This window comes from Scyliorhinus torazame, chromosome 15 (genome assembly GCF_047496885.1).
Source record: "Scyliorhinus torazame isolate Kashiwa2021f chromosome 15, sScyTor2.1, whole genome shotgun sequence".
NCBI lineage: Eukaryota > Metazoa > Chordata > Chondrichthyes > Carcharhiniformes > Scyliorhinidae > Scyliorhinus > Scyliorhinus torazame.
The window spans coordinates 31,779,292-31,792,607 of NC_092721.1; positions in this window are offsets into that span (position 1 = coordinate 31,779,292).

The following is a 13,316-nucleotide window of genomic DNA, read 5'->3' on the forward strand; positions in this document are numbered from 1 at the left end:
GTGATTGGTGTCAGGGGCACAGTGCTGGGTACTCACCCTGGCTGCCCTGAGAAGGTCATGCAGCTTCTTTCTGCACTGTTCTACAGTCTTGGCCATCGGCCTGATGGCACTGATCGCATCTGCCACCTCCGCCCACACATGTCGGACAATCGCGGCTGCTGTCCTGCATCCTGGCCGGGGTACAGTATCAGCCTCCTTCCCTCTACGGCGTCCAGGATTGCCTCCAACTCAGCGTCTCTAAATCGCAGAGCTGCTCTTCTGGCGGCCACATTGTCTGTGACGCTGTGTGTGTGGGGGGGGGGAGAATGTTTATGAGTGGCCGCGGCATCACGTCAATGACACAACTGGCGCATCGGCGGCCGAATAGCTCCACCTGGAGGCCCGATCCCGCCATCGTGAAACATCCGCGTTGTCACGATGGCGTCAACACTTGGTCTCATTTCGGGAGAGTCCAGCGCAGAGAGTCAGGATAAATGGGTCTTTTTCTGGATGGGAAGATGTAACTGGTAAGGTGCCACAGGGTTCGGTCCTCGGGCCCCAGCTATTTACAACCCATATTAACAACTTGGATTCAGGGGTAGAAGGGTCTATGGCCAAATTCGCAGATGACACGAAAATTAGTGGGACAGTAAGTTGCAATGAGGAAATAAGAGTCTTACAAATGGATATAGATACATTAGGAGAGTGGGCCAAAATGTGGCAAATGGAGTTTTACATGGATAAGTGTGAGGTCATGCATTTTGGTCGAAAAAATGAAAAGGCAACTTATTATCTAAATGGGGAGAGACTTTGGGGTGCTCCGATGCAGAGGGATCTGGGTGTCCTAGTGCATGAGTTACAGAAAATGAACATGCAGGTACAGCAGATAATAAAGAAAGCAAATGGAATGTTGGCAATTATAGAAAAGCGAATTGAGTTTCAAGTAAGGTAAACTAAACAAGACATTGGTAAGACCGCACCTGGAGTATTGTGCACAGTTTTGGTCCCCTTATTTGAGGAAAGATGGAGTGGCATTGGAGGCAGTTCAGAAGAGGTTCACTAGATTGATTCCAGAGATGAGGGGTTTGAGGTATGAAGAGAGATTGAACAGTTTATGCCTATACTCTCTAGAGTTTAGAAGAATGTGGTGAGATCAATTTGAGATATACAAGATGCTAAAATGTATCGATAATGTAGAGGTGGAGCAGATGCTTCCTCTTGTGGGGCATTCTAAAATGAGTGGTCATAATCTTAGAATAAGAGGTTGCAAATTTAAAACAGATTTAAGGAGAAACTACTTCTCCCAAAGGGTTATGAATCTGTGGAATTTGCTCCTCCAGAGTGTGGTGGATGCAGGGGCAATGAGTACATTTAAGGAGTATGTTGTTAATTGTGTTTCTCTTAGTTTGGCTCTGAAGATGGCGGCCAATATGGTCGCCTTCCTTAATTATAATTACGTTCGCTCTAGAGTCGCCAGTTATCTTTCGATACCGCCACAAGGTTCAAAACCGAATACTGATCAAAGACTCGATACACCAGTTAGTAAGTTCAAACTCAATGCTCATTTATTTACACACAGTCAAATATACTCATGCACAAAACTCTACAAACTAAACTATCACTACTGCTAAAGCCTATACTTAGCTTTGGGCGCCCACTCAGTCAGAGGAACAATGGCCGTTGTTCGGTTCTGAGGCTGCTGGGGTCGAATTGGTACGGAATAACAGCTAGGAGTGTTTGGCTTGTAGCGTGCGTTGACCTTGGACTTAATTGTTCTGATGTTGCTGTTGGGCATGTCTCTCCTTGGTGAGAGCCGGGGCCGCAAGAGAGCGATTCTCTCTTGGGGGATTCTTCTTATACCCAAAAGGGGCTTTGCATGCTTTTGGGCAGGCCTTGAACTTGGCCCCAATTAATTGGGCAGTTTCCCAATCGTTCTCATCGATTTCCTCCAATAGAGGGGTGGGTGCCCTGATTGCTGATCGTGTCCTAGGTGGCTGTTGGCCTGCTTTGTTCTGGTCTCCTCTGGCGCCGGGGTGTCTGTCTTGGTATTGCTTACTTAAATGTTACCTTTTTGTTCCCGGGGATGGCTCATTAGTATGGAAATGGTTTGCAGTATCGGTCTTGTCTGGGAGCTATGGCTCCAATCAACAAACAAACCTTGCACCTGCTTGCTTTCTTAGTATTGTCCATTTTCCCTGCAATCTTTGCAAAGTGTCCATTTTGTAATCGGGAAGTGACCATCCCAGATGGCTACAAGTAGCTAAAGTAGACTTAAGGAGGAGTTAAGACAGGAGGAGTTGAAGCCATGATGGGATAAACCATGACCACATTGAAGATGTTTAGGCTTGGGAGGTTAAATTGCCTACTCCTGCATAATAATAATAAACTTTATTGTCACAAGTAGGCTTACATTAACATTCCAATGAAGTTACCATGAAAAGCCCCTAGTCACCACACTCCGGCACCTGTTCGGGTGCATGGAGGGAGAATTCAGAATGTCCAAATTACCTAACAGCACGTCTTTCCGGACATGTGGGAGGAAACTGGAGCACCCGGAGGAAACCCATGCAGACACAGGGAGAACATGCAGATTCCGCACAGACAGTGACCCCAAGTGGGAATCAAACCTGGGACCCTGGCGCTGTGAAGCAACAATGCTAACCACTGTGCTACTGTGCTGCCCTAGGTCATGTGTTCTAGAGAGGAGATGCTCTGCCTGATTTTGCAATCCAGCTCTTGGTCTATAGGTAACAGATGAGGAACATATCAGCCATGATAGAATGGCAGAGGAGACTTGATGGGTCGAATGGCCTAACTCTGCTCCGATATCTTATATTCTAAAATGCTCTTTGACTGATCAGGGAAGTTAACTGCTGACCTGTCATGCAAGTCACCCTTTCGCATTTGAATCTCTCACAAAGTGAGCAATTTACCTGGATCAACATTGAGAATTTCCTGAAAGCCTCACTTCAGATTTCAGTGTTCGCACCACAGAGCCTTAAAGGACTCTTGAGACACAGGCGAAATAATGTACCTCAGCACTAAATTCAGAGAGCTTCAGCATGATTTTCCCCACATTGTGACTGTTGTGAGTACAGAATGTGAGGGCACGTCACTGCTGGGATCTGCAATCTAGGGGAACCTGTGATTGTATGCAGCTTGAACTAGCTTTCATTCCTGATACTAAATTGAGTGGCAAAAGTCTTTAATAACTAAAACCATTGTCCTGGTCTATTTATTAATGGCAAAAGATCGGGAAACAAAAGGCAGCTCATTTTAACCTAATTCACCGACAGCAAACTGACGGGATTGAATCACCCACCACTTTTTAATCCCCTCTTCCCAGTTCAATTTTTAATTTCCATTGACTCCTGTGCAAAGTAAAATCAGGAAGCCAATCTAATTTCAGCAGTTTTCTGCCAGGTAGGTTAGTTTAAAATCATGCCCAAAGTGACAGCTGAATAATACAAACAATTATTTCACACGCTAAATATTCGGGACACTGAGCTGAACTGGCCTTACTTCTTTTTCATTTAATAGCTGACAAATACTTCAGTGGTTTAGCAATCTGCAGGCCGAGCCAAATCTGCAAAGAAGACTCTTACTGTCAGTATTAAAACTAGGTTATAATTTTTTTGTTTGTTTTTAGTCAGGAATAATGCATTGTGCAAATGTTAGCAAAGTGAAATGTTCGAAATAAAGTATTGCTTTATCAGTATCTAGTTTGTGCAGCTTCTCACACCGTCTAAGCATAATGCATGCCTGTAAGTCGGTAGCATTAATATTTGTCATCATATCTCATTTGTATCAATAAAATGTAGCCGAGATTAATGCCTGCATTAAAATGGTGCTCAACGGCATTGCATACAAATATGTTAAGTGTTCATATGCTAGCTTCGCACAGCATTATTTCGAAGCTTAACTCTTCTAACCTAATCTCTTCACAAGGACAAAGGTTTGATTGGATCTCATGAGATTCTTAATTGTGTCTTTGTGGAGAAACTTTGTACACATTGATTTAGTGCAGCCTTCGTTCTACTTCAGGTGGTAAAAACAGAGATTAATGCACTCCTTTCTGATAATAACACATGGAAACCATCTTTGGTAAGAGATTAAAAGAAAGTAATACTTGCATTTATATAGCGCTGTTCATGACTTTAGGATATACGTACACACCTTAGAACCAGCCACTGTAAGGCTTTTTGATTTTGGAAATGTGGCAGCCAAATGCACACATGGAAAACCCAACAACAAGCAACCCGGTTATTCACCAGGTTATCTATTTTAAGTATAGAAGCAGAAAATTCTGGCAATATTCAGCAGATCAGGCAGTATCTGTGGAGAGAGAAAGAGAATTAAAATTTCAGGTTTTTGGCCTTGGATAAATAAGCCATGTTACTGGGTGCGCTAAAAGCTACATTTACAGCCAATTTAAGATAATCAGTCGAGTACATAATGTGGCTTATTTACCCTTGCTAGAAGCAACAAAGATTTGTGTGCGGGGACCTGTTTTCTGCAAACATAACAAATACGTTCAGGCTTAGTATCTTTTTGGAATTACCCAGGAGCTTGGGGAGCCTAAATTATCCCATTGCTTTCTCCATGGCAATGCCTAGGCCAATTGTTGAGATTGGTTGAAATTTGGCATTCTTGCATTTGTCCTGATGAGTGTAAAATGAAAAGCTTCAGCAACATGACAACATTTTTAGCAATTCTCAAGTTCTGTCTTGTCAAGCATCCATTTATATTATATTTATCTGCTCTTTCAATTACAACATGGTGATATCAACTGCCTTCGATTGGTATGGCATATTTCTGAACATAAAACATAATAGCCTCTGGCCATACCAGTGTAGTCATGAAGATATTACAAATTTTCAAACTGTTATTTTTGAAATGGACACTGATGAAATGTTAAGTGTCCAGTACAATTTCAACACATCATAACGCTTCAAGAGAGCTCTGAATTAAACTATAATGGGTGGAGGGGGATGGAGGGGCATTCTCCTAGAATGGACATTCCTAAACGGCACTCCTTTGTGGAATTTTATACCTGCTTTTGGCAAGGCTTGCTCCAAAACACAGAATCAATGGATCCCTAATCTCTATGTCTACAGGTCTGCAATATAACAGAGGAAGGATGGTAAGGCCAGTTAGCCACAAGTGAAGTGTGAAAGACCACCATTTATTTTCTACCGAATATCAATAGCATTTGAAGTGAAGTCTGTATAATAATGTCAATAAGACCAGACCTACAGAACATGGCTGTTCCACCTTTGCCCTTCAATAACTGTGGGGCTTAAAGTTTGTTTTAAAAGCTTCACCAGCCTGATTTCAAAAGCTTCAAGTTTACCTGTAAAGAAATTGGACCTCCTGGTACAACAGACACACGTACACATCGACATTGACATGCTGCACAATCATCATTTAAAGGAACCAATCAGTTCATCCAGATCTGCTTCCAACTGTCTGCACATCTCTGAACTACAGTTCCAGGGTGAGAAACGCTCCTCTCCTCACTCAATCTCAAAGACCCACGAGCTGTTAACTATTGTATTGGGCTAATACTTGTAAAATATACTACCTTCTTTAATTGTATCTTTCTTAGCTGACATAGCATTTAGGTTTGTTGAGGTGAGTGTATGAATAAATAATCCTCTTTGTTTAAACCCACAAAAGACTGCTGCTCCTGGCATTTGAATAGACCACCCACGAACAGGGGATTAGGAACACACATATCTGTCTTTTCAAAAATTAACTACACTGATTATGGACAGAAGGACCACCTGATTATCTCTTCTTCCCTGTCCATAACATTTAGCTAAGGTTAGCACACGTCTGCAGGATGGATTTTATGAATCTGCACCCACCTCATGCAGTTTTGACAGACATGAGCAAAAATAGACAATTTAGGCTCAAGCTTCAGCCAGAAGGGCTTCAGAACCAATGCTCTTTCTGCCACTTCTGACAAATGGATGTTTTGGCAATAATCTTGAAATTTGTCTTTTCTCAAACCCTCTGGCTAAGAGGTTGATCAGAAGCAATAAGTTCCATTTGTTGATGTTGACCCTCAATAAGGTACCAAGCAATAACTGATCTAGGAAATTGAGGGGTTGGTATGGATCTCCCTGTCATTTGATTTCCATGAAATGTCAATGCTTATGCCAATTGTGGATGCAAATGTTTCATCCCAATGGCCACCACCATTTCAGAGAAGCCCTTGTTCGAATATCTGAGTGATACTGTAGCCATCTGGGATGGCCACTTCCAACTAGGTACAGAGAAATTCGCAAAGCCTGGCGGGTAAAATGGACAAGCCAAGACTCAGGCAGGTTTAGAGCCTGAAATGCACATTTGTAAGCAAAAAGTCCAGATAGTATCGAAACTCCGTCCAATTAGCATTTTAATGGGGCCGATTAGCATTTGATGGCCCATCTTCTCTAAAACAAAAGACTAGTACTCAAGAACCGGGACAGTCCCAGATATTCCGGCGCCACTCCCTGCTCAAGGGAAACGCAAACAACGGGGTCAGTGACCGCTTGGGACACGCCCAGCCATCCAGATCCTCGGCCACTTATTTTGCAGTGTTTATGTTGCATGACTAATTGTGTGTAAATAAAGTACCCTTGACCTTGAACTAACTAACTGGTGTTTGGCTCTTTGATCAATAGCCGGTTGAAACTTGTGGTGGTATCATTTGATACCTGGCGACTCTAAGCATTCGGACATATATAACATAGAAAGAAGGGCAAATTCACTGATTGCCATAATTGGAACAGAGCCACAGAAAAGACAAAGTAGAAAAGAAAGGCAACAATACCAAAACAGAGGAAGCCTACTGTCATAGCTGTCACCTCCTTTGCTTCTCTGCTTTAAACCTGAAAATAAGTGTTGGCTGAGCTCAAAACAGCAGTCAATTGACCATATAGTAGCTTGTATAGGAGTTTAACTGATAGCAATTATCTGCACTTTATTTTATCCATAATATTAAAAAGATAGATTGGTATTTATATAACACTTCGACTGAGTATGGGACATCTCAAAATGTGTTGCAGGCAATTAAGAGCTTTGGATTTGTCGTCACTGTTGCAATATAACAAAAAGGCTTACAATCTCTCTGCATAGAACATATTTGTATTGTGTCTCTCAAATGGCTAGATTTTCTTTCAGAAACTGGAGGAGGCAGTGATGCAGTGGTATTGTTACTGGAAATCCAGAGATCCAAGTCTGGGGAACATAGACAGAAAATACTGGACAGTCTCAGCTGGTCTGACAGCATCTCCAGAGAGAGAAGGCAGCTAACGTTTAGAGTCTGGATGACTCTCTGTCTGGGGGCCCAGGTTCAAATCCCACCATGGCAGATGGTGAAATTTGAATCCAATAGAAATCTGAAATTGAAAGTCCAGTGATGACCATGAAACCATTGTCGATTGTCATAAAAACCCATCTGGTTCACTCATGTCCTTGAAGGAAGGAAACCTGTCAGACCTACCTGGTCTCGCCTGTATGTGTCTCCAGATCCACAGCAATGTGGTTGACTCTTAACTCTTAATTACCCTTTCGAGGGCAATTAGGGATGGGCAATAAATGCTGCCACATCCCGTGAACAAATTTTTAAAAATTCCTTCATAATAAGGTTTATTTGTGTCAGTTGATCACCTGTGTTGCTTATTTCAACTCAAATAAATCACATGGTTATAAGCTTATATTAATGTCCAGAAATGACTCGTCGCTATGGTAGTCCTTCCATTAAAATATCACGATAGCTGCCGCATGTTTATTTAGCCCAGCTGAGCCACATTTCTGTTTTACCCCACCGGCGGATTGCTCCGTTACGTCAGCTGGTCAATGCGATTTCCCATTGTGGGGCAGCCCCACGCCGTCGGGAAACCCCCGGCTGCCGACAAAGCGGAGCATGCCGCCGGCGGAAAATCCAGCCCATCTCTGACAGGTCCCAATCATCAGAGGTCGGAGTGCTGTTTTCAAAGGGCACCCCAATCTCATAACTCTGTTGTGTCCACCATCCGCGCAGAGCACTGTCAGGCCCACCCCCATGCACCGCCCATCTTCACCTTGAGCCACCCCAGTCCCCCTCTCAGTCCCCTTGAGACCCCATCAGTCCCGCCCTCAACCACCCGATAGCATCCCCTCAGCTCCCCCTTTCAGCCGTCCCAATCAGTCTTCCCCATTCAGGCTGCCTCCGCTCCCCCTTCATCCCCCCTTCAGCTGCTGCCCCTTGGTAGTGCCAACGTGGTACCTTGCACTCCTAGTGGTTGCAAGGGGATGAATATCCAACCTACACTTGCCTCCAGGGTTCCAAAGGTGCTCCTTCATGGAAGGTGGGGGATCGAGGGGTTTTGCGCTGGGCCGAAGGGGCTCAGATAGGGGGTCTTCCCTGTAATGGGGTCGTTTGGCTCATCCTCCCATCTGCAACCTTTCAACCCTGGACGCAAGTGCAGGGAAGGTACTCACCCCCTTGCCACCCCTTGGACTGAAAACCACCAGGTCCCCGTTTCTCAGGACTTGCACCAATGCATGCCAGTGGGACTCCCAGCTGAGGGCACTGGAGTATCCCAGGAGGTGGGTGAATTGGACGTCCTGCCTGATAATTAGGCCCAATGATCTTTTTGCTTGTTCCCGCCGGGTCTGGGCAGAAATATCGTCTGGGCCGGTGAGGTAGGCAGGGAGACTCACAGTGGGTTTGACCCCGGAATGAAACCCGTTTTGGACTGATGCCCAATTCCATCGCGAAACCCACTGCTAGTTAACAAGTCCAGAGAACTTCCCCCCTATAATTGCATCAATTCTACTTATTGGATTTTTTTTACCATCTGTTTTTAAGATACTTTAAATGAAACACTTACCTGGTACATGTTGTTCTTCAGGAAACATGTATTCATGGGACTCAGCCTTTCTCCTGTGTATCAATGTTGTGATCAGCTCTCAGAAAGAAAATACTTTTTAAAAATCACTTTCAGGTGCATTTTCTTACCATTAAGTTTTAAACCACAAACACAAATGTTTTTGAAAAAATACCCAAGCACTAAATTAAATAAAATTTTAATCATAAGACACACACACAGACCGTAGACTTCCAGTCAGTTTCCCGTCAATGTTTCAGCGTACCACAGACTGAGGTTGGGTAGAAGCAGTAAAGTTTTTGGAGAGATATATCTCTGCTTTGTTGCACTTCTTCCCCATTTACTGGCACTAGGCCACTTCAGAGTCAACCGTGCTATTGTAGATCTTCAGTCAAATATAGGCCAGACCAGGGAAGGACAGTCGATTTCCCTTCCTAAAGGACATTAATGAACCAGACTATGGTGCTCACAAAGTTAAATCTTCCACACAGTCCCCACAGCCTTTATTTTCGATCTCTTTACTTTCAGCCACAGGGGGACAAAACGGATCTATTTCGCCAGGACAACACAACCAGAGAAACCTGACACTTCCTCCAGCTCCCCATGTTAACTCAACCAGGAGGCAAAAGACTTATATATTCCCTAAACGATACTGTAAGTTTTTCCCTTATCCAGTCCAGTTGGTCCCTTATATTCATATTTGGAGTAAGGAGCTCAGGGGAAGTGATGTAACTCCTGATATGTTAGCAAACGTTAACTACACAGCGGCATGGTGGCACAGTGGTTGGCACTACTGCCTCACAGTTCCAGGGTCCCAGGTTCAATTCCGGCCTCAGGTGACTGTGGAGTTTTCACTTTCTCCTCAATGTCTCTGGGGGTTTCTTCCAAGTGTTCCAGTTTCCTCCCACAGTCCAAAGATGTGCAGGTTAGGTGGATTGGCCATGCTAAATTGCCCCTTAGTGTCTAAAAGATTAGGTGGGGTTTGTGGGTTACGGAGATAGGGTGGAGGCATGGACTTAAGTAGGGTGCCCTTTACACGTTCCAAAGGCCGGTGCAGACTTGATGGGCCGCATGGCCTCCCTCTACACTGTAAATCCTATCAAGGAATGCATGATTTTTTTTGTATCCTTCTGTACATGTGTTCAGAACCGATGGTAATCAAGGATTTGTTACTCCCTCATGGTCAGCTTTGAGTAGTCAATGGTAACGTCATTCCCCCGACCACGTCCCGATGAACTGATTCATATGTAACCAAAAATTGATCGGTTACATCATCAGTTACATCACGTCAGTCCATATTTTCAGTGGTGAGTCACATTCCTGAATCATTGTCGTCCATCTGGTATAGGTTCACCGATAATGCCATTGGGATGGGTGGCCCAAGAATTTGATCCAATAATAGCGAAGGAATGCTGATATAGTTCCAAGTCAGGATGATAGTTGCCTTGGATGGGAAATTGCAGATTAACGTGTTCCCATCTGTCTGCTGCCCTTGCAGTGATGGAGGTTGAAGATTTCAAAGGTGCTGTCAAAAGAGGCTTGTGGATTTGTTGCATTGCATCTTGCAGATGGCATACACTGCTACTACCCCTGTACATCAGTGGTGGAAGGAGTCAATGCTTAAGGTGGCAACTGGGGTGCTGATCAAGCAGACTGCTATGTCCTGGCTGGTGCTAGCTTTTTGAGTGTTGGAGCTGTACTCATTTCGCAAGTGGAAAGATGCCATCACACATGTGTCTTGTGGATGATGGACAGGTTTTGGGGAGTCAGGAGCAGGAGGTGCGCTACTTGCCACAGGATTTCCAGCCTCTGACCTACTCGCATAGCCACAATATTTATGTAGCTGGTCCAGTCCAGTTTCTGATCATTGGTAACCCCCAAGGCATTGATAGTGGGGAATTTAGCGATACGAATGTCAAGGAGAGATGGTTGGATTCTCTCTTGTTAGAGATGTTCTTTGCCTGGTACTTGTGTGGGCAAATGTTATTTGCAACTTATGAACCCAAGCCTGAATGTGGTCCAGATCATGCTGCACATGGACATGGACTGTTTCAGTATCTGAGGAATCGCGAATGGTATTGAACATTGTGCAATCATCAGCAAACATTCCCCTCAGACCTTGGAAGGAGCTCATTGAAGAAGCCACTGAAGATGGTTGGGCCAGGGACACTACCATGAAGAATTTCACAACAATGTCCTGATTTTGAGATTGATTTACATCAAATCACAACCATCTACCTTTACACAAGATTTGACTCCAGCCAGTGGAGAGGTTACCCCTGTTTCAGTACTACAGCCATGATACTGTCAGAGCCCATAGCCTTTGCTGTACCCAATGCCTTTTGACAGTTTTTGATATCATGTGGAGTGGATCAAATTGGCTGAAAATAGGCACCTGTGCCACTGGGAACCTCAAAAGGAGGTCAAATTGGATCATCTACTTAGCATTTCTGGCTAAGCATGGGATAATCCAACCCCATATGGGCAGGGATCATCAAGTGCTATCAAGCAGCAATTACTCAGAAATAACCTGCAATGGACATTTAGTTTGTGGTCCGCCAGGGTGACTCAACTGACCTCAACTCCTGACCTCATTACAAACTTAGTTTACAAATGGAAAAAAGAGCTAAATACAAGAGGTGAGGTGAAAGTGACTGTCCTTCACACCATAATAATAATAAAAACAATAGTCTTTTATTGTCACAAGTATGAAGTAACTGTGAAAAGCCCCTCGTTGCCACATTCCGGCACATGTTCGGGTAAGCTGGTACGGGAATTGAACCCGCTCTGCAGGCCTTGTTCTGCATTACAAACCAGCTGTCTAGCCCACTGAGCTAAACCACCAAGGCACCATTTGACCGAGTGTGACATCAAGGAGCCTTAAAAAATCTGGAGCCCCTGAGAATCAGGGGGAAACTCTCCACTGTTTGGAGTTATACCTAGTTCTAAGGGGACTGGTTGTGTTTATTGGAAGTCAATCATCTCACCTGCAGGGCTTCACAGTAGAAGTTCCTCAGGGTCATGTCATGGGCCCAACCATCATAAGCTGCTTCATCAATGACCTGCCTTCCATCAAAAGGTCAGAAGTGAGAGGATGTTCGCAAATGACAGCACAATGATCAGCAGCAGTTGAAACTCCTCAGAGAATGAAGCAGTCCATGTCCAAATGCAGCAAGAACAGGCTTGGGCTGAATGTTGACAAGTTACATTCATGCCACACAAGTGCCAGGCAATGACCATCTCCTACAAGAGAGGATCTAACATCCCCTTGACATTCAATGGCATTACCACCTTTGAATCCCCCACAATAAACATCCTGGGGTTACCATTGACCAGAAGTTAAACTGGACTAGCCACATTAATAATGTGGCTATGAGGACAGGTCAAAGGGTAGGAACCCTACAGCGAGTAACCCAGCTCCTCACTGCCCAAATCCTGTCCAGCATCTACAAAGCACAAGTCAGGAGTATAATGGAATACTCTCCAATTGCCTGGATAAGTGCAGCTCCAACAACACTCAAGGAGCTTGGCACCATCCAGGACAAAGCAACCCACTTGATTGCTCCCCTTTCCACTGGCATTCAATCCCTCCACCACCAATGAACAGTGGCAGCTGTGTGTACCATCTACAAGATGCACTGCAAGAACACACCAAAGTTTGTTCAACAGCACATTCCAAACCACAACTACTACCATCTAGAGGGACAAGAGCAGCAGATACATGAAAAGCTCGTCACCTGGATGTCCCCCTCCAAGTCACTCACCATCCTAACTTACAAATATGTAATTGTTCCTTCACTGCTGTTGGGTCATATTCCCTCCCTAACAGCACCTGTGGTTGCACCTACATCTTAGCGACTGCAATGGTTGAAGAAGGGTGGCACAATGGTTAGCACTGCTGCCTCCCAGCACCAGCTACCCAGGTTCAATTCTACCCTTGGGTGATTGTGTGGAGTTTGTACATTCTCCCCGTGTCTATGTGGGTTTCCGCCAGGTGCTCCTGTTTCCTCCCACAGTCCAAACATATGCAGGTTAGGTGGATTGGCCATGCTAAATTGCCCCTCAGTGACCAGGGATGTGCAGGATAGGATAGGGTGGGTTTGACGGGGGAGTGGATAAGGGGAGGGTGCTGCTTCAGAGGGTTGGTGCAGACTCAATAGGCCGAATGGCCTCCTTCTGCACTGTAAGGATTCTCTGATAAGGCAGCTCACCGCCACTTTCTCAAGGGCAATTAGGGATGGGCAATAAACGCTAGGATAACCAGCCACGCCCACATCCTGGAAATAAATAAATAAAAATGTTGCACGAATAGAAGGGTCCTCCAATAAATTCCCAAATACTTGCATCATTTAAGCAGTGAAGGCAGAGGATACAGATAAGTTGAAGACAGTTAACTTGCACTTCTGTTTCGGTGGTGGGGGCTGGGACCGGTGGAGGGAGTGGTGGGAGGGGGGGAGCTGAGGTCAGACCATTCTC